The sequence below is a fragment of the Oenanthe melanoleuca genome, chromosome 1, assembly GCF_029582105.1.
Source record: "Oenanthe melanoleuca isolate GR-GAL-2019-014 chromosome 1, OMel1.0, whole genome shotgun sequence".
Taxonomy (NCBI): domain Eukaryota; kingdom Metazoa; phylum Chordata; class Aves; order Passeriformes; family Muscicapidae; genus Oenanthe; species Oenanthe melanoleuca.
In genome coordinates, this window is record NC_079333.1 from 22,254,520 (window position 1) to 22,280,635 (window position 26,116).

General features: G+C 43.2%; 1 protein-coding gene across 5 annotated transcripts in view; it reads right to left on the reverse strand.

Annotated features, from left to right (window-relative positions):
- Positions 1 to 26,116, reverse strand: part of LSAMP (limbic system associated membrane protein) — a 979,688-nt gene that overhangs the window by 79,131 nt on the left and 874,441 nt on the right. The window lies entirely within an intron of this gene.

The window sequence follows — 26,116 nt, forward strand, 5'->3', positions numbered from 1 at the left end:
AATGGAAAATGCTGATGCTGCCATAGCACATGGAAAGCCAGAGCGTGCTCACATACAGTGATTTAACAACACTCAGCCAGAGGAATGGAGCAAGGGAGCTCATTATTTAGAAGATCTGCATTTCCTAACAGGCAAAAGTCTTCCCATGACATGAAACACCGTTCAATCTTTCCAAGTTAGTACCATGCTTTCCAATGTGCTTTATTTTGATATTGACAGTGTCTTGCTTTGAAAAACCATATATGTACTGGGGAAGAGTGACTTAGAAGCTGTAGGAACACAGTGGTGCCCAGTGTATTTGTCCCTTTCCCTCAGCAGTAAGTGGCCAGTTAACACCCCATCACAATAAGCACAGTTGGGGTTATCTGATGATGGATATTCTATGGTGAGGGCTCTTGGAGCAATCGGTTAAAGATTCAGAAGGATCTCTCAGAAATGTAAACTTGTAATGGCTGCAGTACAGTGCAGTGATGTAAAATCAATGCAGATACAAACTTTAATACAAAGGTAATGGGGAAGCAAAGACATAAATAAGGAAAACTACGGGTGAAGAAAGGGCTGGTAATAGAGGAAAGCGCAAAGCGAACACGAGTTGCTGTCATTTATGATAAATAATTCTCAGGTAGCTCTTGCACAGGGCTTTTCAGACACGCAGCTCAAAGTGCTCTAAAGATGAACAAGTACCTTTTTATGGTTGAGGAAACTGAGGCACAAAGAACTGGTGCTGTTTATACGGGGTCACATATTCTATGCTAAATGCACAAGCAGATATCAGAATTCTCACCTTCCTATATCAAGCCCCACCATGCTATGCTAAAATGATTTGTTCTGCCACTTCTGCAGTCTTTCTCCCAATATACTTTGTTGGCTAACAATAAATTTGGCTTGCTGCTGAGGTATGGGTTTCCTTAGTCAGGAAGGCCATGTCTGTATTGCTGTACTCTTTTTCCACACTCCACATTCCCTTGCTTTTCAACATTTGCACAGGTACAATAAGGTTTGCCACCTAGTTCAATACCAGGTACCTTTGCACAGAGCACTTATCATAGCTGAATGCACACTGGAAGGGCTTAGATATGTATTCCAAAGCAGGAACGTGCAGAAGTAAAGCATAATTTCTATTTCTGTCCTTTAACATCTTTAAAGCCATTTTGTTCCCAGAATTACTGCAGCCTCTCAGGCCGCACACAGTGCTTCATTACCCTTTTTGTCCTCTACAGCCAGACAAAATTCTCCAGCCGAAGGGTACTCCTGAAAAACTCGATTTTCCACAGCTGATGTATTGCTGGTATGATCTTTTTTCCACAAGGAAAACTATTTTGTCAGAAAACTTTGTTACAAGTTCAAAAGTATTTTTAAAAATACTCATTAAAAAAAATTGAAACGTATTATTCTTGTATTTCTCTCTTGCCCTTTGCCCATCTTCCCATTCTATTTGATGCTGAATCCATAGATATCTATTTTTTCACCTTTGCTTTTTAAACCTCCAACTTAATTTTTAGTTTTAGCTTTCTAATCTTCTTAACTTCTGAAGTTATTGTATAATGAAGAGGTTTTAGGTCATTCAGAAATGACCCAAAAATTAAAAAGTGGAAAGTGTAAATATATACAAATACAGAACATACATACATTACTGTTTTATCACATTAAACTATGAGGGAAATAAAAAGACATATAAGAAAATATATTCTTCAAAGTTCCTTTTTAAAGTATTATAAAATCAAAGAATCTACTCCATTTTTAATTTTGCAAACAAGAAATAACTTTCAAGGAAAAAAATTAATCCTCTTAAGAGAAAACAAAAACAAACCATAAAAGCCCCCAACACAACAAAATATCTCTCCTGTGTCTCTTAGCCTAAAATAAACATAAGCACCACTTATTTGTCGTCAAGCATTGCTTCTGTTTTCACCTTGGTGACAACCTGCTACAAACCCCTTTTGAGTCCCTTTTAGGATTTTGCTTCTCTCTCAAAGCCAGGTAAGTGTTACTCTCCTGCTTCTCATGGTACCTAATCCATTATTTCTGGACTGAAGACTTTACACCTTTCTCTCAATACCTGTCAAAGGTGTTTCCCTCTACAAAGCCACCATCCTCTCTTTTCCAATTAATCACTTTCATTCATTGCCTAATCATTCAACAAATAAATGCTGATTGCTTTCCTGGGGAGGCAGTGGGAGAAGTCCAGTGGTTAGAAAAACGTAATCTATTGAATGTAAAGTTTCACACCAAATACTAAAACCCATATCTGCCCAGATTCTCTAAGGTCCAGAGGCTGAGCCTGAATAAAAACCAGTTTTCCAGGGATGGTACTGAGAATTCTCAGTTTATCGCCTACCCACAGCTTTAGAAAGTCATGGTTGGTACCTGAAGGGAAGGTGACTGTTTGCAAGAAATGCTCTGCTTCAAAGACCCAAAGGGTCTTTCTAATGCTGTCCTATCTTTCCAACAGCTTCTGGTGCCATGGTTAGCTTTTCATTGATCACTGACTTATCTAATTCTCACATGGTAACTCTGCTAACACTGAGAATCCCTGAAAATCAATTTCTTCCATGGTTCTTGGGACAGACACCTACAGTATTCTCCTGAGCAGTCTGAATGCTTGTGGGAAAGGACTTGTAGGTCTGTTCCAAATACTCTTGCTGGAATACCTGTGGTCACACAGCAGGGGAAAAGTCCTCATGTGGGAATAGTAGTGGCCTTGCTCTATCCAAGTTGTTAAGCATTCTCCATCATTACTCAGTTACAGAAATCTATTTGCAAGACAGAGATAGTAAATCTCAGTTCCACAAATATTACTCTGAATCAGAGAATATGTCTCACCTATTTCTGCCCTTTTTATGTGAAAGGTATAGTAAGATTATCTGTGGTCCACAAATAATATATCATATTTCTTACCACTCAGACATCTCCCTCAAAGTCAGAAGATCTGGGAGACAGGGAATATACACATTCAACACTGGCTCTCTGGGTTGTTGGTATGGTAACATGCATCTCTCCTTGAGCATCCTCTTCTACTTCTCTCTTTCAAGATAATTTGTCTAACTTGTGACAAGCCTATCCTAAATTCCAAATTTTAATAAGCTTGGAATCTTCAAAATACATTAATTCCCAAATTTGCTAATCCCCCTAAAAATTCCAAATTAGCTAACAGCTTTGTATTAAGCCTATCCACTAAATTGCATTATCACACAGTGAGAAAAATTACAGTATAAAACCTGAGATTTGAAACTGCTTAAGGCAACATGGCTTATGTATTAAATGTGCCCACCTACAACTGTGCCTATCCTGATGCATTTGCTCCAGTATCTTCACTCTTTTTCCCATCAGGCTTATACTGCCCACATAAACTCCAACCCTGCTCCCTCCCATGAGGTCCACAGCACTTCCAGAATCCAGGGAATGACTGCAAGCACTACTGTGACTCCACAGTGGCTATGGGGTGATCATTCACAGGCTTCAAGTAGAACTGCCCCTTTGGAGCACCTCAAGCTCCAAAGGATAGCCACAAGCTTCACCTCATTTCCTTGCAGTTGCTCATACTCCTACCAAGGCAGCTGGACGTAGTTATGAAGAATACACAGAATAGGTAGGATTTCTAAAAGACCAGTTTTAAAAGTTTCCAGCTTCTCCTTGCTCCATACCAGCTGGGCTAGGTAGTAGGAGCATGCCCTGTCCAAGGGGCTTGGTCAGCTCTAGATGGGTGCAAGGGAAAGTCCCTGCTTCCAGAGGCACTAACAGGGGAAGAAACTTGTTGGACAGACACTCCAAATTTGGATAGAGTTGGATTTAGAATCAGAAATAATTGGCTCCCTGTTTCATGGATTAACAGCTAGACAGCACATTACTGTAAACCACTCTGACATCCCTGGATGATAAATAAATAGGTAGGCACCAAGTAGTAGCAGTAAACTGTGACAATAGCAATTCCTACCCAGTGACATCGCAGAAAGCCAGTCAAGTGATTTGCTCTGCTGTCTAGTGGTAAGAATTCTAGTGGTAAGAACCCAAGAATTCAGAAGGAAAGCTGCAAATATTTTCCGAAGTCAGCATCACACTTTCAAAGAAGTGTTCCCTTTTACAGCTTACTGTGAGATAGGGAGATCCATGAGAGCTTTGTGTACATGGGAGGATGCACCTTGGTCTCCACTGTCCCACAAAAAGAAACAAACAACAGGGCAAACAGCTGGGCAGCTCTGATAGATAAAGCTAAGAATGACAACCTAGAGTCATCTTTGGCTTCCCAGTATCAAACACTTTCCAGTTCCAATTTTTCAGCAAGATGAAGCAGGTATCATCTGTGTCTGGTTGCACGCAAATGAACATTTCTTCCAATGATCTGACATATCAAATTTCTCCCCAGCTTATGCAAAGCCTTCTTGCCTCTCCCTTTCTTGAAGGAGCTCTTGATTTTTTTCTGTTTGATCCATTTTCATGTGCACTATCTCATCCCTGGCTCTTCAGGGCACAGAACACACCCAGTAGCACTTTCTTCTCCAATTTCTATTTTATCATTTGTAGCAGATCCCACTGCTCTAAGTTAGGATACATGAAGATACAAAGTCAGACTCTCATAACAGGCACACATATAAATGCAGTGAAACAGCCCAAAACACAAACAGATGCTCCTTTCAGAATGTTCTGTTTCCAACTCCATTTATTGTTCACTTAAAACACCCTCTGAAGCTTGTAAATATTACACAAAATTTTTGGCTAGCTACATGGGACCCTCCTCAGGGCTAGGATTCCCTGCCCTCACCTATTTGCAGGACTTTGTCCTCCCTCTCCAAAGTTACACCTGACATGGTAAAAATGAACAGCTTCAGTGCTGGAGTGTATGCAGTGGGACAGCAACCTGTGCATTCCCAGGAATCACCTGCTCATTTTCCCCCTCGTTGTCCACACTCTAAAACCCAATGTGTTTCCCCGAACAGGCAAAGTGCAAGAGGGTGCTTGGCTCCCCTTCAAGACCACAGAGAGGAAGCTGTCTACACTTAAGCAGTCTCTGAATGCAAATGCTTTCCTCGGGTGAAGTGGCTCCTCCCCAATCCTTCAATTTGACAATGATGTCCTAAGTGCAGTGAAGTTGTTATGCTTCTCTCACCTAAGGCACTCAAATCATGAGCATTTCAGTGGGGGAAAGGTGAGCCAGCTCTAGCCAGTTGGGAAGACAAATGACAGCCCATCCCCAGAACGTGCTCTGAGCAACTTGTGAGTGTGAAGGAGTGCTATGATTATATTTTACCTCATTAGCTTTCCTCTCTGCTCCCTGCTCCTCCATTCACCCTGCAGGCTGTGTGAAGTTCTCCGTGGAAAGAAAACCTGGTTAGGAAGGGCAGAAGGCCATGCCTTTGGGATGCAGGCTTGGTGGAGTCTCCTGAGAGGAGACAGTGCTCAGGCACTCTGCTGGAGCATGCACAGGTCACTGAGAAGGGCCACAGTGGTGCCACCTGAGCCCTTGTGAAAGATGGGCTGTTCTTCCAATGTATGGTACGGACTTGATACAGAAGTTGCCATGCCAGATCCTCCTGGACTGTGTGAAACCAAACTAAATGATCCTCTCTGGCCTTAAAATTTAGCTACAGCAAAATCTTATCACATTTCCTTTTTTCCCCGCAATGGAAGATGCATTTCTTCACAAAGCCCAGCCACATCTTTTTCTCAGTTCAAGAGACCCATTTTTTTTTCCCCTGAGAAAATTCAGAGGTCATTTCTCTGCTCTGAGGTTTACTTCTTTTTGTTACTTGCTCTTTGAGCTGTGAGAAAAGAAAGTGTCTGTCTAAAAGCTGCTCTCACTGACTGCAGCACAAGCTATTCTGGGTGCCTTGTGATAATGGCTCCCAGCTTTTTTTGGGCATCTGTGTCCATTTACAAACCAGAAACCTTCTGTCTGTGTCTGTTGTTGCCTCCCCCTTTTTGAACCTGGTGGTTTGACTCGAGCAGCCTGAACAATGGCACTGGTGAGATCACACAATGATTTTTGAGACAGGAATTGGCATCATAGGTTATTCCTCACACTGGAGTTCAGCAGAAGCACTGCAAATGCCTGGGAACCTATTTTAATAGGTTGATGTTAATGATTTATAGCATTACCACAGCTGTAGTCTCTCTGGAGCAAACAGTTGAGTGTGTTTTGCTAAAACTTTAATCAGCACAACTTCAGCCAGTTGTAATAACAGTCTCCATTCTCATCCCCCTATATGTGAGGGAGTCAGGTCGTCCAGTCAAAGGTCATGTAAAGGCTGACTGCTGAGAAAAAGTACATTATTCTGTGAGGCAAAGGTGATTTGACTTGAACCTTTGGCAGGCTGGTAAGGATGTAAATGCCCAGCACAAAACCTTCCCTAGGCATGCTAGTGAGAGGAGTCAGGACTGACAGACAGACTGGCAGCCTTGCCTTCACCCCTGGGAGTCCAGACACAGAGACTGCCAACAGAAGAGTATCTTGAGATCTCAGTGAGGGAGACCACCATCTCAAAGGGCTGAGAAAAATAGCCCCCCCAATTCCTCTATGCCCCAAATGGTGAAGAGGCCAGAACTTTGCTCTCGTTTCATTTGTGCAAACACAATCCAGATCAAACATGAACAGTGTGTTTACACAGTCAGTAGTTTCACTGGGAGCCAGCTGGTCAGCTGAGTAGAGGAGGGAACCATGTTACACAATATCTATTTATTTGATATACTTATTTATTCATTTTATACTGAGGACACTGTAATCTTGAAAAAACTAATCTTCCCAAATGCTGCAAAATGCATTTTCCAGTGCTGTTGACTCTTTGGCTTTGTGGAATCCCAGGCTGATGTATCAGCTGATGATCACATTAGGTACCTGCAGGCTGCCTCTCATGCATTCCCCAGCGCGGGCTGGCTGCGAGTCGCACGGAATGAACACGGATAAGGTGGCATTTACACCAGGCAGCAACAGCATGAAGGTCACCCACTCAATTGGTTTGTGCTTCAGTCAATATTGTCCCATGTGCTCCAGCAGTCCTGTTTTCAGAGAGCATTATCTAATTGAAAACCAAATCTCTGCATCTGAATGCCAGCCAGGAGGCTCACCCAGATTCCTCCTTTTCTCTGTGCCACAGCCACTTGTGTTTCATACTAACGAGTCTCATATTTTCCAGAAAAGAAAAAAATAATAAGAGCTTATTTGAGCACACTGCATGAGAGAGGTGGAAGCTGAAATGGCAAAGGTGGGAGGGGTAAGAGTGGTTTCTAAGGAATTGGGAAAAAAGCTCTGAAAAAGGGTAGCAATGAAAAATAGTTCCATGAATATTGATGCAGATCTTTAAAAAATACCTTTTTTCTGTTTGTGCTGTTTTTCTTGTTTTAAGACTTGTTCTTGTGCCTCAATTTGACAAATGGAAGATCTGAAGTAAGCAAATTTCGTGTTTTTACATGCATTTGCACCTGTAACCCCAAACTAAACCATCACTTTCAGTTTTGGGCCCCTCCCTTTAAAAAGGACATTGAGGTGCTGGAGCATGCCCAGTGAAGGGCAAGAATACTTGTGAAAGGTTTAGTAGACATCTTATAAAGAGCAGCTGAGGGAGCTGGGGTTGTTTAGTCTTGAGAAAAGGCACAGGGGCACCCTGTCACTGTCTACAACTGCCTGAAAGGAGGCTGTAGCCAGGTGGGGGCTGGTCTCTTCTACCATGCAGTAACAGGACCAGAGGAAATGGCCTTAAACTGAGACAGAGAGGGTCAGATGAGATATTAGGGGGAAAAAAAATCCCTGTTAGGGTGGTCAGACATTGGAAAAAGTTGCCTAGGGAGGTGGTGGAGTCAATATCCCTGGAGGTTCCTGGCTCTGGCACTGGGTGATACAGTTTACTGCCTTAGGGATTACAATGATAGTGCTGGGTGGATGGCTGGGCTTTAATGATCCTGAAAGGTCTCTTCCAACCTTGATGACTCTATGATTCTATTTTTGTGCTCACTATAAACGCATATCTGTTCCATCCCATCAAAAAAAAAAAAAAAAAAAAAAAAAAAAAAAAGTGCCTTAAAAATACATTAAATCTGAAATTCTCATGACTAATGGAGGCATTTCTTTTGGGGAAAAGAAAAGGGTGCACATAAAGATCCTTGGCTTATGCAGTGTTATACAGGAGGGCAGGGCCAGCCGTGAGCACAAAACCCAGGACACGAGTGTCAGTGTTTCAGGGAAGGACCATGGAGGATTGCTTGCAAAACGGCCTTCAGTTACTGAGCATGTGAGCAGCTAAGAAGAGATGAACCCTGCCAAAGATCTGCCCACACACTTCTGCCTGAGCAGCCACAGCTCACCCCTGTGCTTTGGCTAACCTCCCTGCAGCACAGCAAAGGCAGTGCTGTTCCAACAACTGCCACTCAGCTCCCTCCCCGTCACAGCTGAGGGACAGGAATTATGGAGAGGAAATTTAACCATCTTCTCTGATTTCCTCTGTATGGGGGTAAAAATCTGTGAGCCAGGAAACACAGATGAACACATAATTGGTTATTGATAAGTGCCAAGGGCAGCAGCAACTGTTTGCACATCAGAGCAACATCTCTGACAGTGCATGATGTCAGCTCTGATCTGCTTTACCAACATTCTTCCACCACAGCATCAGGCAAACACAAAGCAGGGAAGTGGCTGATCTGCCCAACTAAGAGACGCCTGGGGTTATTGTATTGCTATGGTAACACCAAAAATCTGCCTGCTATCTGCCATGGGCAGAGGGGCTGCATGCAGGGTCAAAAGCTTTCCCATCAAAATGAAACTGCTTACTCAAAAATGAAGTACGCTCCCTGGAATTTACACTAGATCCCAAGCATGTGATGGGGACTGATGAAGCCTTGCAAAATCAGGTGCCATCAGGTTTCCAAGCCCTGTTATTTGTGTCTCTGGTGAACTTTATTGGCACAGACCTGAGGCTGTTCAACGTGCTCTCTAACTCTCTTCCACTTCCTTCTCCCTTCCTTCCCCTTTCTAAGCCCAAATACCTTGTTTTCTCTCCTTTTTCTACCCTGGTTCAGTGCCCTTCCTCTTTTTTTCCTCTGCCAATGCATGGGTCTCTTCCCTCTCTTCGCCTCTATGCTCCCCCACCTCCTGTTCTGGGCCCATTTTTTTTGTTAGGTCCATATAGCCATCCCCTCCACTTTTCTGTTTCACTCCCTACATCCACAGCTTCCTTCCTCCATGTTCTTTCCCTGTCTTTCATCCTCTTTCTTTGCCACCTGCCAATTCCAAGCCTGTCTGTGCTTTCCAGTTCTTTTCTTCCCTGATGCCATTTCAATTATTGGCTGATTCTCTGCTCGCTTTCCTCTCTCTCTCTCTTTTTTTCCCCTCTTCTCTCCCTTAGGGACTCAAGCTTGTCTCTCCTCATTTGTTTCAGGGATGCCATTGCTGTGGATTTTTAGACATTTGCAGGTTTGTTTGTTTGTTTTTATCATCATACCCCTCTCTTGCTGTTTAGCTGCTTGTCACTTCACTTTCCTCTTTCTGCCTACCCCAGCCAGAGCATCATTATGTCCTCTCTCTGTCTCAGCCCATCATTTCCCACAGAGGCCATTATTATTAACCATGCCGGGAGATGTATGAGCAGCGGTCAGCAGGGTCAGCAGGGCTCTGTTTCAAATTGATGGGAATCAGAAATGGAAGTGGCACAGCAGGGAAGGGGATGCGCCATGTGGAAAGGAAGCAGTGGCACCTGGCAGGCTGAGCTGCAGAGGGAGAGCTGGCAGCCGAGTCAGAGGGGGCTGCAGCACCCACACCTGACACACACACCTTAATTAACACCCCCACCCCTCCAAAAGCCAGATGAAGCCAGCGAATCTGAAGGTTTCTCAGTGATCCAAATGCTGCCTGTTGCACTGTAGATCAAGCCTAATTTTATAGAAACACGTCTCCGTCAGCCTCCTGACATCTTCAGGCCAGACAGAAATTCCTTTCAATTAAAGAGCTCACAGGAGGATCCCATTACTGCAGCAGGTATCTCAAGTGCAGGAAGGGGGTGAGAGAAGAGCTGCCAGCACGGAGCGGGGGAAGGGATGTAAGAGGCTATGAATATTGGTTTCTGATGTTGATATAAGGAGAAAAGACAAGTGCCAGAGCAGTGCTTGTTTAATGACCTAAGGAAGCAGAAGCAGAGGGAGCCTCATTCTTGGTACCCTTGAGGATGCTGATTGTGAATCACCATGTGTGGGGTTCCTCCTTGAGACAGACATCCTGTAGCAAAACCTTCTTTCCCCCACGGGCATCTGCTCCAAGCTCTTTGACAATTATCGCTCCTTCACTCTCATAGCCCCAAAACTTCCAGCTCCTGGCAAGAGAAGAGTTTTCAGCTAGATTCCTGTCCCCAGCACCACATTTATAGGACAAATGCTTTGGAGACTGCCAGACCCATTTAGGAAACAGCATCTTGAGGCAGCAAATGTTCTTATCTTCCTGTGCAACACCTCAGTACAAGCTGCACTCTCTTTCAGATAGTTAAGGGGGCTGCATGGTTTTAATAATCCTGCTTCTACACACTCTTACAAGTCCAGGAATTTAAAGTAAAGTTACCTTTTAAAACGGTCTTCAGAACACTGAAAAATGCATATAGGAAAGGAGTGCTTAAAACTGCTCAACCAGACCTGTCTCTGTTGCCTTTCCCCACAGGCATCATTTATTATTGCCTGCATACAAATGAGGCAGGCTTTGATGGCAGAGATATTGACAAGGCACCTCTCTCCATTTTCTTTTCCTGACATGGGGTATTCTGGAGAGGAGAGAGCCTACATTGCAAATGACCAGAAATGGAAAAGCCAAGTAACAGAGGGATAATTTTGGTATTCCTCTGCTAGGTTGATGTAGACTAAACAAGAGCTAGTAGGGGAGGTCTTTGAGTTTGCAGGCTAGCTAGCTATATGAATAGCCTTTGCTGTGATTAGTATTTTGATGGTACTTTTATACTTAAAGTCACTTTCAAAAGGCCTGTTCTGGACAGCTCTCCAGAACAAAGCTGTCTCCTTATGAAGCTATTTCCAGCATCATAAAGACAATACACACCATTTGCTACAGCAATGTGAGGACAAATCCAAGTGGATTCTCTTTACAACCTTAAAATTGAATTTCCAACCAGGGTTTGACAGGTGGAAACAGGAATTTGCAACATTCCTGCCTAGATTTATTGACATTGTATAACCACAAGATTAAAACAGGAATTGTAAAATGGAGTGATGGGATAAAGATCAGCAAAACAACAGCAAATATCAGTAAGACCACAGTCACAGGGCAGTGTTTGCCAATAGTATATTCATTTTGGGGCTGAAAATATGCAGCTTCCCTGCATGTTAGATACAAATCCCTGTACAATTTCTGGACACTGAAATCCTGGCCATGAAGGCTATAAACTTTGAGGAGGTCTTGAGGCCTTTCCAAGTTATATGAAAATGTCTTTGGTTAAAAACCTGACCTTCTCACACACATACTTTTTGTCATCCAAGCCATCCTTGCCAAGAGCAACTGATAAACATGCAGTTGGGGCTTACAGGCCAAATTAAAAGATGAAATATGCTGGGAAAAGGTTCCACATGTGAAATCCAGATGTTTTTGACTCATTCTCTCCTGCAAGCTATCTAGTACATAACTTTGTGAAAAACTGTACCCTGAACACAAATTAAGGTCTTCAAGGCATCTGGGCTATTTTTTTTTTTTCTGCAAAGAAGTATTTCCAGTGAGACAGCTTAATCCTCAAGTGAGGCAGGTCCTGATACAAACACCCATAGCATCAAATTCATGGACAATGACAACCACAACTCTACTATTGTTTAGCATAAGCTAGGCCAATAATATGGCAAGTTCAGACAAGTTTATTTATGATTTCAGAGGATTTTAAATGTAGACATTTTAAAAAGGGCCTACAAACTACTATGTGGGCAAAGAACTTCATAATGGTCACTGTGTTTACTGAAAGAGAGCTGCAAAAATGAAATATTTTTGCATTCCCATAAACAGAATTAATGGAAACATTCACCCCACAGAGAATAATCTTTTCCTGTGCAACTGTGGATTTAAGCCAGCAACTATGTGTAAGTTGCAAGAAGCTGTGAAAAAAATTAGAAAAAAAAATTAAAAACATCTAAGGATTGAAATAAAATAATTTTCACAACCTGCCCTCTAATCAGCACCTCAAGAGTGGTCTAAACTTTTTAGGATGCATCTCACTCTGTTTAAATTTGCACAAGTAGTTTTTCAGACAGGTCAAATTTGGCTGAGTAGCATTAGGTTTGGAGGCACAGGTAGGTGCCAAGAGGTGTGATATAATTTTATCTCTGTGAAGAATGCAGGCCTGTCAAAAGGCAGAGATAGCTGGCTTTCCATTTAGGACATGGTACATTTTATTTTGACTATGGCAGCCACAGGAGTACTGAGGAAAACACAACTTTATAAGGCAAATCAGCAGACTAGTGGCTCGCACAAGCTCACATTGATATGCAGATGACATTACTTGTCTTCTGGGATATGAATAATGCTGTAAATGACACACAGAGAGTATTTTCTTAAAAGAAACTACTGCTTTAAATGACACGCTCTGATGCCAAGCAACGTCTGATCATTTTTTAAAAGCATTTGATCTACAAACAAATCAAGTTCCTGAAAGATACTCAACATCAGCTGTCACATGAGGAAGGGCAGTGAGCAGAGACAGACAGATGAGGGAGATGAATGGTCAGCAGAGTTTTGGGTAGGATCTCCTAGTACATTACATATCTCATACAGGAATAATGGAATGTAAATACCAGCACATCCCCAGTGACCACTTAGTTTCAACAAGAGAAACAAGAACTTGGCTCAATGGCTCAATGGCTCAGCAGCCACACACCTAGTGAGAAGCAGCAGCCCAAGGAGAAGAGAGGGCCCCAGGGGCTGTACATAACTCAGCACCACTATTACTCTTTCAAAGGAGGCTATAAAACTCTTCTGTGACTGGGGTGGCACTAAAGAGGGAGAGAACTAAAAAGACAGTAAAATGAATAAATAATCTATTCCTGCTGAAGGTTTGTGCAAACCAGGAACATCAGAACTTTAGGAAATCTGGGCAGATTGAGCTGTGCCAGAGAACCCCTGTGCTTATATTCTGCTCTGTGCCTGGTGCTATTTTGGCCTTTTAATTGGAGAACATCATCTGAGGGATGCTCTGAACAACACCACTACAACACCTTATATTCAACCATGCAGAGCTGTGTAACAGCTCTACAACTCATTGTTCAACTCCCTTGCCCATCTGTAGAGAGTTCCATGAATACTCAGTGCCCCCTGCCTTCTTATGCACAGTGACCAAAGCCTAACACTTGATTTTTGCAACAGACCTTTGTTAAACTGCCTCCTAGAAAGTCTCTCTCCATGGCATGGAAAAGAATGCTCTGGACCAGTTGAGGATTTCCTAGGAGAAGAAAACCTACCTGTGCCCATGCTAGCAGCACTGCCTGAGCTTGACACTTTGAGAAATTAAATCACTCCACCCCTCCCTCCCAGAAAAGGCAAGAGTGGGATGTGCCAGGGTGAGCAAGGGAAGTTGTGCACTGGACCTTGCCTTAGCAAAGAGAGGGGAGAGACTGGACAGTGAAACACAATCTTATTTAGGGGGACTTGAGACATTCAGTCTCCAGCTTTTATATCAGCCTAGACACTAGGAAAAACACCTTCACTTCCAAACACATTCATAATTTCCAGACTGTCAGGAGAAAACCAGACAAGGGAAAACCCTTGGATGCTTTTAAAACATTTCTTCATGGATTTTTTCTTGAGATACAAAGCAGCGAGTGAGCTGAAATCTCCACTTACTCAAACCTTATTTTTCATAATTATGCATCTTTAGTGTTTCATAACGACCAATTTAATCACTTTTGCCGTTTAGAGGGCTACAACAGCCAATCGTGGTAATGGGCTTGGTATTTGGTAGGAACTATTTAATGCCCAAGAGCCCTTGTTCTGGGCCACTTGATGCCACTTAAGTTTGACAGACAGACTCTCATTAGCACAAGTTGCAAAACCTCTCAGATGAAGCTCATTTCTTTTAAACAAACTCTGCTCAGTGACCCCCAAAGTCTCCAAGCGAGGAAATTTTTAGCTCACTTCAGATCTGTGCAGGTCCATGGAAATTAATCAGTATATTTCACCATACTATGGACTTTCTATGAAATTCCCTATCTTTCCTCCTTGCAGTTGCTCTCTCATACTTTGCACAAAAGATCTGTTCCTCCTACGGCCACCTGACCAGTCTCCTGAAGATGTGACCTTTCCTTTTCACATATAATACTCTTGATGAGCTTCTGCTCCACCCTGACCAGCCTGCACCTGCCTCTAAGGGACAGATCTCACAACACAATTGTGTCTTGCTGAGGATAGACAAAACACATTTGGAAACCTTTAAAAATATCTATAGATCTCTAGCAGTTGCTAAAACTGCTGGCCTTGCATTTGTCATTCCTGTTACCCCATCTATTTTTCAGATAGTGATCCAAAATGCAAAAAATAAAGCTCAGGACACTTGAACTGCTTTAGATGCTCTCAAACTCACATGTAGTCTGCACCCCAGCTCACATGATGGCCAACAGATTTGAAAAAACTCCAAGTCCAACTATGCTGAATCTTTGCTCCAAACACAGCCAAAGCAGGCCTCCCTACACAGCTGCAAGGATGAGCAGTGGGATAGCAGTGGGATAGCAGGAGTGCTGCAGATCATGCTTGCTGAATGCACAGACAGTGGCTTCTGAGAAATCTCAGGCTACTGCAGTAAGGGTGTTCAGGGAAAAACAGAGGTTTTTACTCAAGGCCTTGGACAGCAGAAGGGATGGCTTCTCCTCAAAGAACTTTGTGTTCAGTGGGCAGGCTAACAACTCAGCACTACAGTTAAGGAAGGATGTTAGATCCACAATGTCTGGTTTAAAACACCTGAATCTATTCACTTCTGCAATGCTCCCCAAGAACAGATTGGCCTTTTACATTTTATCTTTTCCCCATTATATCACAACCTTAGTACATGCAATGAGACTCAGAGTTGTAAATATAGGAATGTTAAATGGAAAACACGCTGGGATAGGAACAGCTACCTCCTCAGTGATAGATGAAAGGCATTATTTTGTGGCACAGTGTGATGGGACAGAGTACCACCTCACCCTGTGAACAGTCCAAATGCTTCAAAAAGGCAAAAACCCACAATATATTTAGCTAAGGAGCAGAAATCAGTCCTTAGAAAGCACAGCTCCATTTTCAACACAACTTGCCTCTAATGTCAACATCTTCCATGACTACTTCTTTCTGACATGTGCAATGTTGACCTGAGAGAACGAGTGGTGAATTGCCCTGTATCTGAACAGTCTCAATGGATCCCATCTTTTAAACCAAAATGCTTTGTTCCAGTACAGCTAATGCAGTATGCTCAGTGTCACCATTAAAATGGACTCTGTTTCACCAGGCACACACAGACAAACCCACAATATTACAAGACACTGTGTGCACAGTCCAAAGCCAAACAGAGCATTCACCGATGTTATGATATATTACTTGAGCAATAGCCCAATGCCCCTTAATTAGAGGCTGCCTGCTAAAGTACACTCAGCAGGAGAAGAGTTAAGGCTGCATCTGTAACCTTAAATCTCACCTTACCTGGCTTGTGAGTGCTTAACTGTGCAACTTTAATGTGTTCTTATCAGAGCATTTTTATTGAGCCATTATTAACATCGGTTAGATACAATCTGGTGTTTCCCAGATCCCCTCATCCCCAGCCATTACCTGAGCCACACATAACATGAGATGCAAAGGAAGCCTTTAAGTCAAGCTCTGCTATCATTCTCCAGACACCCAGTGCTGCTAATTCCTTAGCAGCTCCCTTAAATGGGACTTGAGTTTTAGTTGCTGTCTTGCGTGCCCTCGGCCAGGTTGCACACTGAAGGAAATCCTCTACTGATAATTAATAAGTTCCCTTGACTCTGGCTGCTCATTAATCTATTATTTTATTCTTCTAATTACTTTTGTCTGTTCAAGTTAACAGTCTCCTTCCCTCATCTTCCCTGGGTCTCATGCAGGGGATGCTGTATGGCAGATGTGACTTTTCTTTGTTCCCAAGTCCCTTACAGGCTCTGCTCTGTGCATGGACTCCAAGACCTATCCCAGCCTCTTGCAAGGAGTGACTTGCCTCTCCATTGGTCTGCATTTCACTCAAGTTATGGCACATGCAGCTCCAGGCATTCAAGTTGAAGCTTGCTGAAGAAATATCTAGGGAACGTGGGTTTCCTTATGTTGTCCCCTGGAAAGCTCCCAAGAGCCACAAGGAATCTTCCTCATAGTCAAATGGTTGCAGATCTCCCCAGAGGAAATGGAGCCACTTAGAATTTCACAGCACAAGGACCATCTACCTATATGTGCCCTGAGTTCCTTCTGTCACACAGCCTCTCCCCTGTCTGGGTTTGGCTGAGGTGGTTTCCTTCCCCCACAGCAGACCTCACAGTGCTGTGCTTTGCACAGGGAGCTAGAAGGGTGTTGATAACACACTGGTATTTTGTACTGCTGAGGGGTGCTGGCACAGCATAAGGGCTCACTCAACAACATTTCCCCCTCACCAGTTGGCTGAGGATGAGTGAGATCTCTCAAGGGAACAGAGCCAGGACACCTGACCCAAACTGACCAAAGGAATATTCCATACCATTAGGCATTTGCCCAGCAATAAAAGCCAAGAGAAAGGGGTGGGAGCATTCATTACTATGATGTTTGTCTTTTGAAGAAACCACTATGTGTACTAAAGCCCAGCTTTCTGAGAAGTGGCTGAAGATTGCCTGCTGGTGACAATTAGAAGGTAAAAATAAATATTTGTTTTCCTTTGCTTCTGTAAGTGGCCTTTGCTTTCTCAAACTGCCTTTATCCTGACCCATGGGTTTTTTCCATCTTATTTTCTCCCCATGCCCTATCCTGCTGAGGAGGTAGAGCAACAGAGTGGCTCGGTAGACATCTGGCATCCAGCCAAGGTCAACCCACCACATACTGAAAGCCCAACAGTCAGCACAAATTAACTTTAATTCCCTTGGGCAGAAGGGGAGACAGAAGCAGGATCCAATTATTTATTTGCTTGGAAGATGCCCAAGTACAGCAGAGATAAATGCAGTAGATAAAAGCGAGCATGTCAGAGAGAGGCTGGAGTTGAAGAGTTTGGAGTCTGACCTGAGCTTCTGCAGTTTGGGGAACTTCTGAAATTTTGTCTCCTATCATGATTGACTCTAAAAATGCTAAATCTTTGTCCCTGTCATGCAGCTGTAGTTTAGCATGCAGAGCCAGGGTTTGGACAGGTGTACAGAACCATGGCAGGTACTCTGCTCCCACTTTTCATGCTTACTGCTATGTTTCACAATTATAGCTTCAAGGAAATGCAAGCCTTTGAGGTTGGTGGATAAGGCAGGTAAAACATCAAAAAGCTTACCTGTGCAGCAAACTGCATGGACAGACACCAGCATGGTGAACACATAAATAAACACATAGTCAAGTGCTCACAAATAATGCATGCAGCAGTGTGCACCTGCATAGTCATGCAGCTTTTACAAATCTGCAGGCTGCACAGCAGGTAAGGAGGGTGTCAGTGACATATGGTGACCATTAGAGTGCTTGTAATTAGGATGATCCTGCCAGCAGTTCTCAGCCAGGCACATGCAATAGGGCAGTGACCCACAGGCACCCTTATGAGGAGCCTTAGGAGCACCTGGGAGACTGCATTGCCCTTCCCTTTGCCTTCCCCAGACTGCAGCAATCTCATCTCCCACTGGTGCCTTTCCTGGGACAGGGGGTGGGCTCTCTGACTGTGCTCTTCGATGTCATAAATACAGTCCTGTCCTCATTCCATGACCCTTCCAATATGCCACTGCCCTCAGTCAATACAACTGAAATCTCCCAACTGATCAGTGCCTTTCCAGACCATCAATACCTGAGTTACACTTTTCTACCTTGCAGATTGCACTGATCCTTTGGCAGGATATGTTTATCTTTCCAATGGCTCACTCCAAACAGGGCATGAGATGCAAAGGCTGCATCAGATGAGAGCTTTTGCTTCCCTGGATGGGCCTGCACTGCCCATCCCCTCCCAGCCCCTCTGGGCTGCTCCTCTGCCGCAGTAACACTGCGGTGGGCACTCGCTGGGAGTTTATGAGAAAGGATGATTTGTTCAGCCAGTGCATGAAAAAATACAGAGTACATCAGAAGAGTCGTATTTTTCAGGTGCTGTTCGGAAAGAAAAGAGTATGGAAGAAGAAATAAGAACAATGCTTTTGTACATGCACCTCCTAAGAAAAAATAACCCCTTGAATCATGTTTCCAGTCTCTTATGCTTTTCTTCAGACAGGAAAGGGAGGGATCTTGTGAAGACATATTTCTAAAAGGCTCAGAAAGGAGGCTGACAAAGCAAACAGAGCACAAGTGTTCACAACACCAGGGTCTGTCACAGCCTGGCGCTACCAAAATAGCTCTGTGCCTTCAGCTGGGAGACTCCCACCACAACTGTATTCAGGCCTGGGAGAAAAGCTCCACGCTGCAGGAGGCTGACATCTGACCTTGCTGAAGCAGTTCCAGGATGTCTTGCTCCTAAAGCTGCTTTCTCTTTGCCCTAGGTTATCTACACACACAGGAAACTCTTGCAAATAATCTGCTTCTCCCTATGCCCATCCTTTTCTCTCTCTCACTATTTCCCAGCTGTCTCTAGAGCTGGAATTTATAAGCTGCTTTATGATTGGCATTGTTGCAGGGGTGGTGGCTAGAGGGAAGAGACAGTAGGATATTTGTGCAAGAGATGCTTGAAGGGGTGAAGGCTTTGGGGCTGTACAGGAAATTCCCTCCAGACACCCTGTCCTGGCAGGACCTATGTGCTGCAGTAGATGCTGTCATCCATGCTCATTGGGGTCCTGAGATGAGACAGTAGGTCTGGCTCCAGTGCAGAATATATCTGGCACTAAAGTCAGTGCAGCCACTGAGATCAGTTGTAGTCACATAACAGCATAATAACAAAATGGTGGTCTCTCCCTTCAAATGAAAAAAGAAAAAATTGCATGGACCAAGCATAAACTACCATCTTAACTTTCCCTTTTTATTAGTGTGTGTCTCTCCTACTGTGAGGAGACAGTGAGAAATTTGCTTCCCTTAAGTGAAACTACAGATTACAGCTACAAGGGAAAAAAAAAAGCAGCCTCCCCACTTTCTTCTTAAGGCTAGCTTTCTTAAGGATGTTTGAATTGAAACTATTCAATGAATTTTTCTCTCTTTAATTCACAATCAACCTCTCTGTATCTTTACAAGCACATTTAAATTTTCAAAATTTTCAGATGAGAATTATAGCTGCAAACATGGAGCTGCTAATGGAGAATATAACCTCCAGATGGCAGAGGGAATGGCACCTAGTCCTAAAATATCCACCCTTTACTCTGGTGAATCCAGGGAAGCTCTGCCACCAAACCAGAAGCTCCAAGCACAAAGGACCCAAAGCAGACTTGTGAGTTCAGATCACTAGAGGGAGACACAGCAACACACACATCCACACCTCATCAGTGTCCTGCACTCAGTAACCTCCTCTTCAGACACTGTTTTACTGCAGTTGACAACCAGAGTGCTGAATGGTGTGTTTGAAGAACAAGAAGGCTGGTAGGGAAGACAAGCCAGATGGACTGCATCTACCATTCTCAGCAGGGCAGGCCTAGCAGACCTCTCCTCTTTTTGTCCTAGTCAGGACAAAAAAAAAGTCCCTCGATTTCAGATTTCATCTGTGGAATGGGTAGGAATGATGGAGAATTGGAAAGTTCATTAACTGCTGTTGCAGTCCTGCTTGTGAAAGCACATGGGAATTCCTTTTCCTGCCATCATTAATTATGGGATACTTTGAATACTCATCTTCTGGGGGGCTCAGTTCTCACTCCCACACCTAGCCCTTTGGGACCCTTCAAGACTGGCTCATGGAGGTTGGGGAGGGAAAGCAGCTAGCTGTTCCTGGATGCCTCAGAACAGGAGTGACCCCACTGAGGATCACTAAGCTTGAGGGAAGAGGCACAGCACTGCAAACACAGTAATATTAGAGCATGCAGTGAGCTAGAAAAATACTGCTTTTCTGTGGGTGGAGGAAAGTTTTCATATGGACACAATCCAGCTCAGCCTTTAAAATGCCATGGAAAAGACTTTTAACCAATTAGAATTAGTACCCATCTGGGTGAAGATAACAAGGAGGCAACTCTTCCAGCCTCCAGTTTGCTGCAAGGAGCAACATTTTTATATGGCAGGAAGGCAACTAACTAGGTACAGAACTGCCACATCTTGCCAGCAGCAGCACAGACAATCTTGCCAGGGTTGGAGCAGACAAGCACTGACCAGAAGACTCCACATGTTCCCCTCCAACCACTGCTGAAGGCAGCAGGGTACATTCCCTCCTCAGCAGCTTTATTTGTCTGTTTCCCCAGAAATGCCAGATGGTTCAAGAGAGACTCATAAGGTCTTGCTCTCCCTCTCTGCCCTGGGACAGTAGAGAGAAATCAAAGCTGTTAAAAATAAAAATATTTCATGCATAAACAGTATTTGTACTGAAAGAGCATCACAGCCCACAGTAACTGAATGGGACATTATTGCAAGATGACAACAAGAGGAAGGATCCCTGTGCCCTGCATGTGTTGCTGGGCATAGAAGAAAGAAAGTAAAGTATGCTGGGGAGAAAGAACCATCATGACTTAGGTTTGTTACAGGTGAGGAAGGAGGCAATGGGGATCTAGCCTGTGGGCCCTAGGAAAAACAGACCTCTAAAAATATAAGAAATGTGGAGCAAGTGTAAGTGGGAAGCAAGTAGAGATTGAAACAACTTTGAATGCCTTCTGGAGAAGACTTAAAAAATTAAAAGTTTGGCTTGTTTCCCAGGCTCTTTATGAGCCAGCATCCTCTTCTTTTTTATTTCTTTTTTTTTTTTTTTTTTTTTTCTTCCTACATGTTGAATAAGATGAAGACTAGATCAAGAGAAAAAGACAGCTCAGAAAGTGTGCTAAAACAAACTGGGAAAGTGAAAGGTCTCTGTGGAAGATGAGGCCCCATATTTACCAGAAAGTATTTTGAAGATGAAAGAAGAAAAAAAAACAAAAAAAAAACAAAAACAAAAAAACCCAAAAAAAGCGGAAAAGGAGACCTGTTTAAAAAAATCATCAGTTGCTTCAGTTATTTTGTTAAACAAATACCTATTAAACCTCAAGTTATCTGAGACAGTTTCATGAGGAGAAGGTTGTGGAATAAGAAGAGCTGGCACAGTAATGCCACAAAACCCCCACCAAATCCAAACCAAAAAACCCAACCCATGCCTCCCAAAACAAGGCTGCTTTTCTCTACTACTAAGGTTTTAGGAGAGCAGCAGAAAGAAGGGCTAAATCCAAATGCTCTAGATGACCAGAAAATCTGCTTCCCATTGCTACCTACTGACCACAGGGCTGACTTGTGGTGACTCTGCCTTAGGGTTTTGTGCTTGATACTTTCTTTGGGCATAAGCTGGGTTTCCCTGTGCCACACAGAGTGAAGCAACAAGGCTTTGGACTTAGTAGCAATGAGAAGCAAGCAAACACAGGACATAGTGATCAAAGTTGCCCATTGTGACCAATATGGCCTTCTTAACTCATGCCTTCTGGTAGCTCTCTGTCTCTGCTTGCTTCAATGCTCAGCTCTACAAGGGGACTGGCGTGCACTGAGGGAAAATACACAAGTGAGCAGGGGTGTGAGATAATCTGCCTCTTGAACTTTAGGTCTTATCCTGATCTCTGAGCCCCAAAGCATGAAGTTTAATATCCTTTTCAACATTTTTATTGTGAATAACAAGAATATCCAGATTTGTTCACGTTATCCTCAGGAATAAACAAGCTGGCTGAGTCTTGCCAAGTTCTTGTCTTTAAATAACTTTCCATGGCAATGAGTTCTACAGCTGTTTATAAACATATTATATATATACCATCTCAATTACACAGGGCAGCATGCAGGAGCATTTCTATATTCTCTATCCCTCCTAAACTTCCCAGGCTAGGGTAAATTCCCTAGGACTCAGTGTGAATTTCTAGCACCCTCTAGGGAGAATCAGACTGGCATATTTGACAAGCCTTCTCATCTCCTTTCATTTTATGCTGTGACATGAAACTTGGGTGTTGCAATCAATACTTATCTGCTTTGCACTAGACTGGTTCTTCTTATGCTGTGATTACCACTGTAATAACTGAGCTCTTTTTCTGAGCCAAAGTGGGTTTCTTCAGACTGTCAGATGGAATTTGGAAGAATTCAGACTGCTTTCTTCTCTATCAAGTGGTCTTGCTGGGCTGAGGCCAAGGAAGTTGGATCCAGAATGGGATACCTTGTGGTTTTATACAGGTTTCATACTCGTAGCTTCTCTGGGAAAAGGGAATTGCTTGTTCCTCAGCTGGTAACCAGTAAAAGACTCAACCCTCAACTTTGGTCAGCTTTGTCTGCCTGTCAGGCTGCCATCAGCATGGGTGTTAAAGGCACTTTCCAGAGCACCCATGAGCAAGGCCCTTAGGAAGGTTTCAATCACTGATGCTTTGTGGCAAAGAAGTAGAAACATGTATGGTACTGCTCTTGTGAGCTCAAGCACAAGCTTCTCAGTACAGGAGATGTCTTCTTCTTCTGCATTTGCCTGCCCAGCAAAAAGGTTGGCAGTGACATCTCTGGTAATCCAAAGACCTTGCAACAACTGTCCATGTTCATATTGCTGCAAACCCAATTCACAAGAGGCCACTCTTTAGGGCTTGTCTTGAGAGTTTATTGGTAAGAATATGAATGTACATCAACTTTTCCCCAGAAAACTCTTTTTCCAGGCACCTAGCTTGGCTCTGAATAAGACACAGAGATGACAAATGATACATTATACTCTGGACTGTGATCTCAGCAGGTAGGGAAAAGACACATTAGCCTGAATAAACATAAGCCAGTAGAGATGTGAAGTAAAACTAAGATGGGCTTGAAAGCAGGCATTGGCTACCATCTCTGAACTATTTTACAGGAGTCATTTTTGGGTGTGTTAGCTGTTATTCTGCTGCAAGGTACAGGGAAAACAGAGCTCCTTCTAACAGAACTACCCAGAGATGGTAGGCTGCCTGTGGTATCCCTCACACACCATATCAGTGTGATAAGTGATAAATGGTCCTGTGTGAGGACCTCATCCAGGATATGGTGCAGCTGTGGCATACTTGAGGTTGTTGCACTCAGTGACAAAAAATAATCTATACCTTTGTGGGGCATGGATTAGGCAGAGCTAATATTAAGGAGAATAAAACAATAGGCTACCACCCACTCATGGTACAAAGAATTTGGGTTTTGTCCATTCCAAGAGATGAGGCCACAGAGTGTTCCCTAGTGAGGTATTCCTAATGCTGAGAACTGCTAATTCACACAGTCTGCACAGGATATCATCAATACTCACTCCCACTCTAACTGAACACATCACAATTTCCTGACAAATCCAGATCATATCTTCAGTTTTACAGTCTTTGCTATTGGCTCACCATCACAAACCAGGATGGCAAAAGTCATTGGGTATGGCAGGCTTAACAAGCCTGCAGCTGTGTCCTGAATCACAGGAAAGGGATCAGACTATCTGCAGGGAGAGATGTGCTTGGCCTGCTGCTGGAAGCTGCAGGTCAGTGATCCCAGAAAACACCTCTTCTGGCTGGAGAAGAAGAGCTAATGAAGCTGTTTGTGCTCCTAGACAATGCCTGTTAAATTATCCACAAGTACTCAGACCAGGTTGCCAATGTCCTGCAGAACAATGGCCTGTCAGGTGAAAAAGAAAAGGGTCTGGGTGACTCTCTCAGCCTGCTCTGTCAAAATACAATCCAGCAATTATCTGAAGAGGAATGTAAGAGGAGAACAAGGACTTGCATCATTCCAAGGAATGTCATTCCTGCTTTCATCAAATTAAAGCTGGTCTGTATTGTCATTAGCCATTGAATTATTAAAGTACTTTTCCCCTTACCTGCCTTCCTTCTACAGATATCAACCTCAGTCACACTTGAGCTTTCTCACAGGGTTAGGTGAGGTTTTTATTTCCTGTGGGCTGCTTGAGGGCATCAGGACTTACAGTTGAAGTGAGAAAAATATCTGGTTCAACTGTTCACTGAAGAACCAGAACAGGAAGCAACATAGCCGTTTATAAATCAATTTTTTTAACTTCCCAGATATAGCTCACTTATCTGCCTGATTGCAGCATTTAAATGAACTATCACATGCATCCCTACCCTCTATGCCTAGAGTACCAACACTGCCCTTCTCTTTGCATTTGTATCTTCCACTTGCCAGCCAACAAGAATTAAATAATTTCTGTGGTCCTAACTTGGGTAATTAGCCAACAAACACTATTGATGAAGTAAATGACCGAATGAAACAGCAGACAAAGTTGCTAATGAACTCCTTGAGGAGAGTGAGCAAAGAAAAAGCAATTTGGCCCTCTTGCCCCCTGATACAGTTTAATTTCACTACCTGTCCATTCTAAACCTCCCACACAAGCTCAATAACACTCCTTCTTCCAGTTCTGCAGCCACAAGTTTAACCATGAAAAAAATGGAAGGAGAGAGATATATTTTAGAAACCTTTACAATTATCTAAAATAGCTCTTTGATGCATAGCAGATGTCTTCAAAACTCGTATAAATGGAGCCAAAATGCTTTGCAGTTCTGGAAAAGGGAGATTCCAAGATAAGACACGTTTCCAACTGCAGCAGCTCTGGAAGAGATTTGGAATTTATATTAATTGTCAGCCTCAAGGAAAACATTTAAAATAAGCCCTTCTGTCTCCCATTTTGAGACAAGTGTCTTACTGGGCTTTATGCTGCTCAAAGACCTGATGTCTGCCTGAAAGCAGTTCCTCTGTATCTATAAAAGAAAGCAGATGGGTTCAGATGGGGAAAAAAGAAAGAACCACAATCAGTGACACATGGAGGTGACAGACTGAGGACTGCCTGCCCTTCATCATAACCTCTAGTTTGTTACAAAGGAGATGCTTGGCAAACTTTGCTGCAGGGAGGAAGACTGAGGAGGGATTGGAAAGGAGTCAGTGAGATGGTGGATGCTAACAAGGGATGCTAACAAGGCAACACCTCTGAGACACACAGCATGGGAGAAAAAATGTGAAGGGACATGCTGGAAGACTGAGCAACAGAGCCAAGAAAACTGTTCCTGCAGTTGGGATGGGATTCTTCAGTTCTGTTGCACACCAGAGGGGATAGCCAGAGTGAAGCAAAAAAAAAACCCTGTGACTGATACAGTGAAGTAGGTGGTATAAATGAAAAAACCTCCCACAAAGCAGCAACAGCCAAAGTGATGAGTCATGACAAGAATCTTCTCACTGCTGTGAAGAATACATCTCATGTGTAGCAGGCCTTAGATTTCATGAAGATTTAAAGCCTTAACTCAGTGTTAGGCTGGGCTCACAGAGTATCTGGGGAGTATCTTTTTTACAAGTGTAGTATACAAGAGTTAGAGAACTGAAAGACTGATGCAGCAGTAATATGGAAGATTTGATATGAGGTAAACCTTAAGAATAGAGCTAGAAGATTCTATATACATAATTAAAGAGGAAAAGAAAAAATTCTATTCTCCTATGAATGCAAATGACACAGTCATACTTAATGCTGAAAAAAAAAACCAGAAGAGAAAAGTCAGGCAGTGATGATAATACCCCAGAGGAGTAGTGTTCCCTTAATCATCCCTGCTCTCACCTCTTCCTGGCAGGCTTTCCACCTCTTTTTTCTCTTGGCATTGCAAGAAATGGGCCAGAAATACAAACTGCATGTCTGGCTTGAAACTCATAAGAACTTTGATTTGGCTGAAGAGACAAGACAGGAAATCTAAGTAACCCCAATCTCTACCACAGGCTCCAAATCCAGGGGGTTCTGTATGTAGTGCTTGGATTAAGCTCTCTTCCAATATGTCATTCTACCTTTCTCTCTCCAACTTTCTTTCTTCAACACTCCCATTTCTGGCTGCTGAACTGCAGTAGAAAGCTGGACTATCTGTAGCACATGCAGAATGTTTGTTCTCTGCCTACCTCAAACCCTCTTTAACCCTTTACATATATGGGAGTATCACAGAAGATCATTCATATGTGGCTAATCAA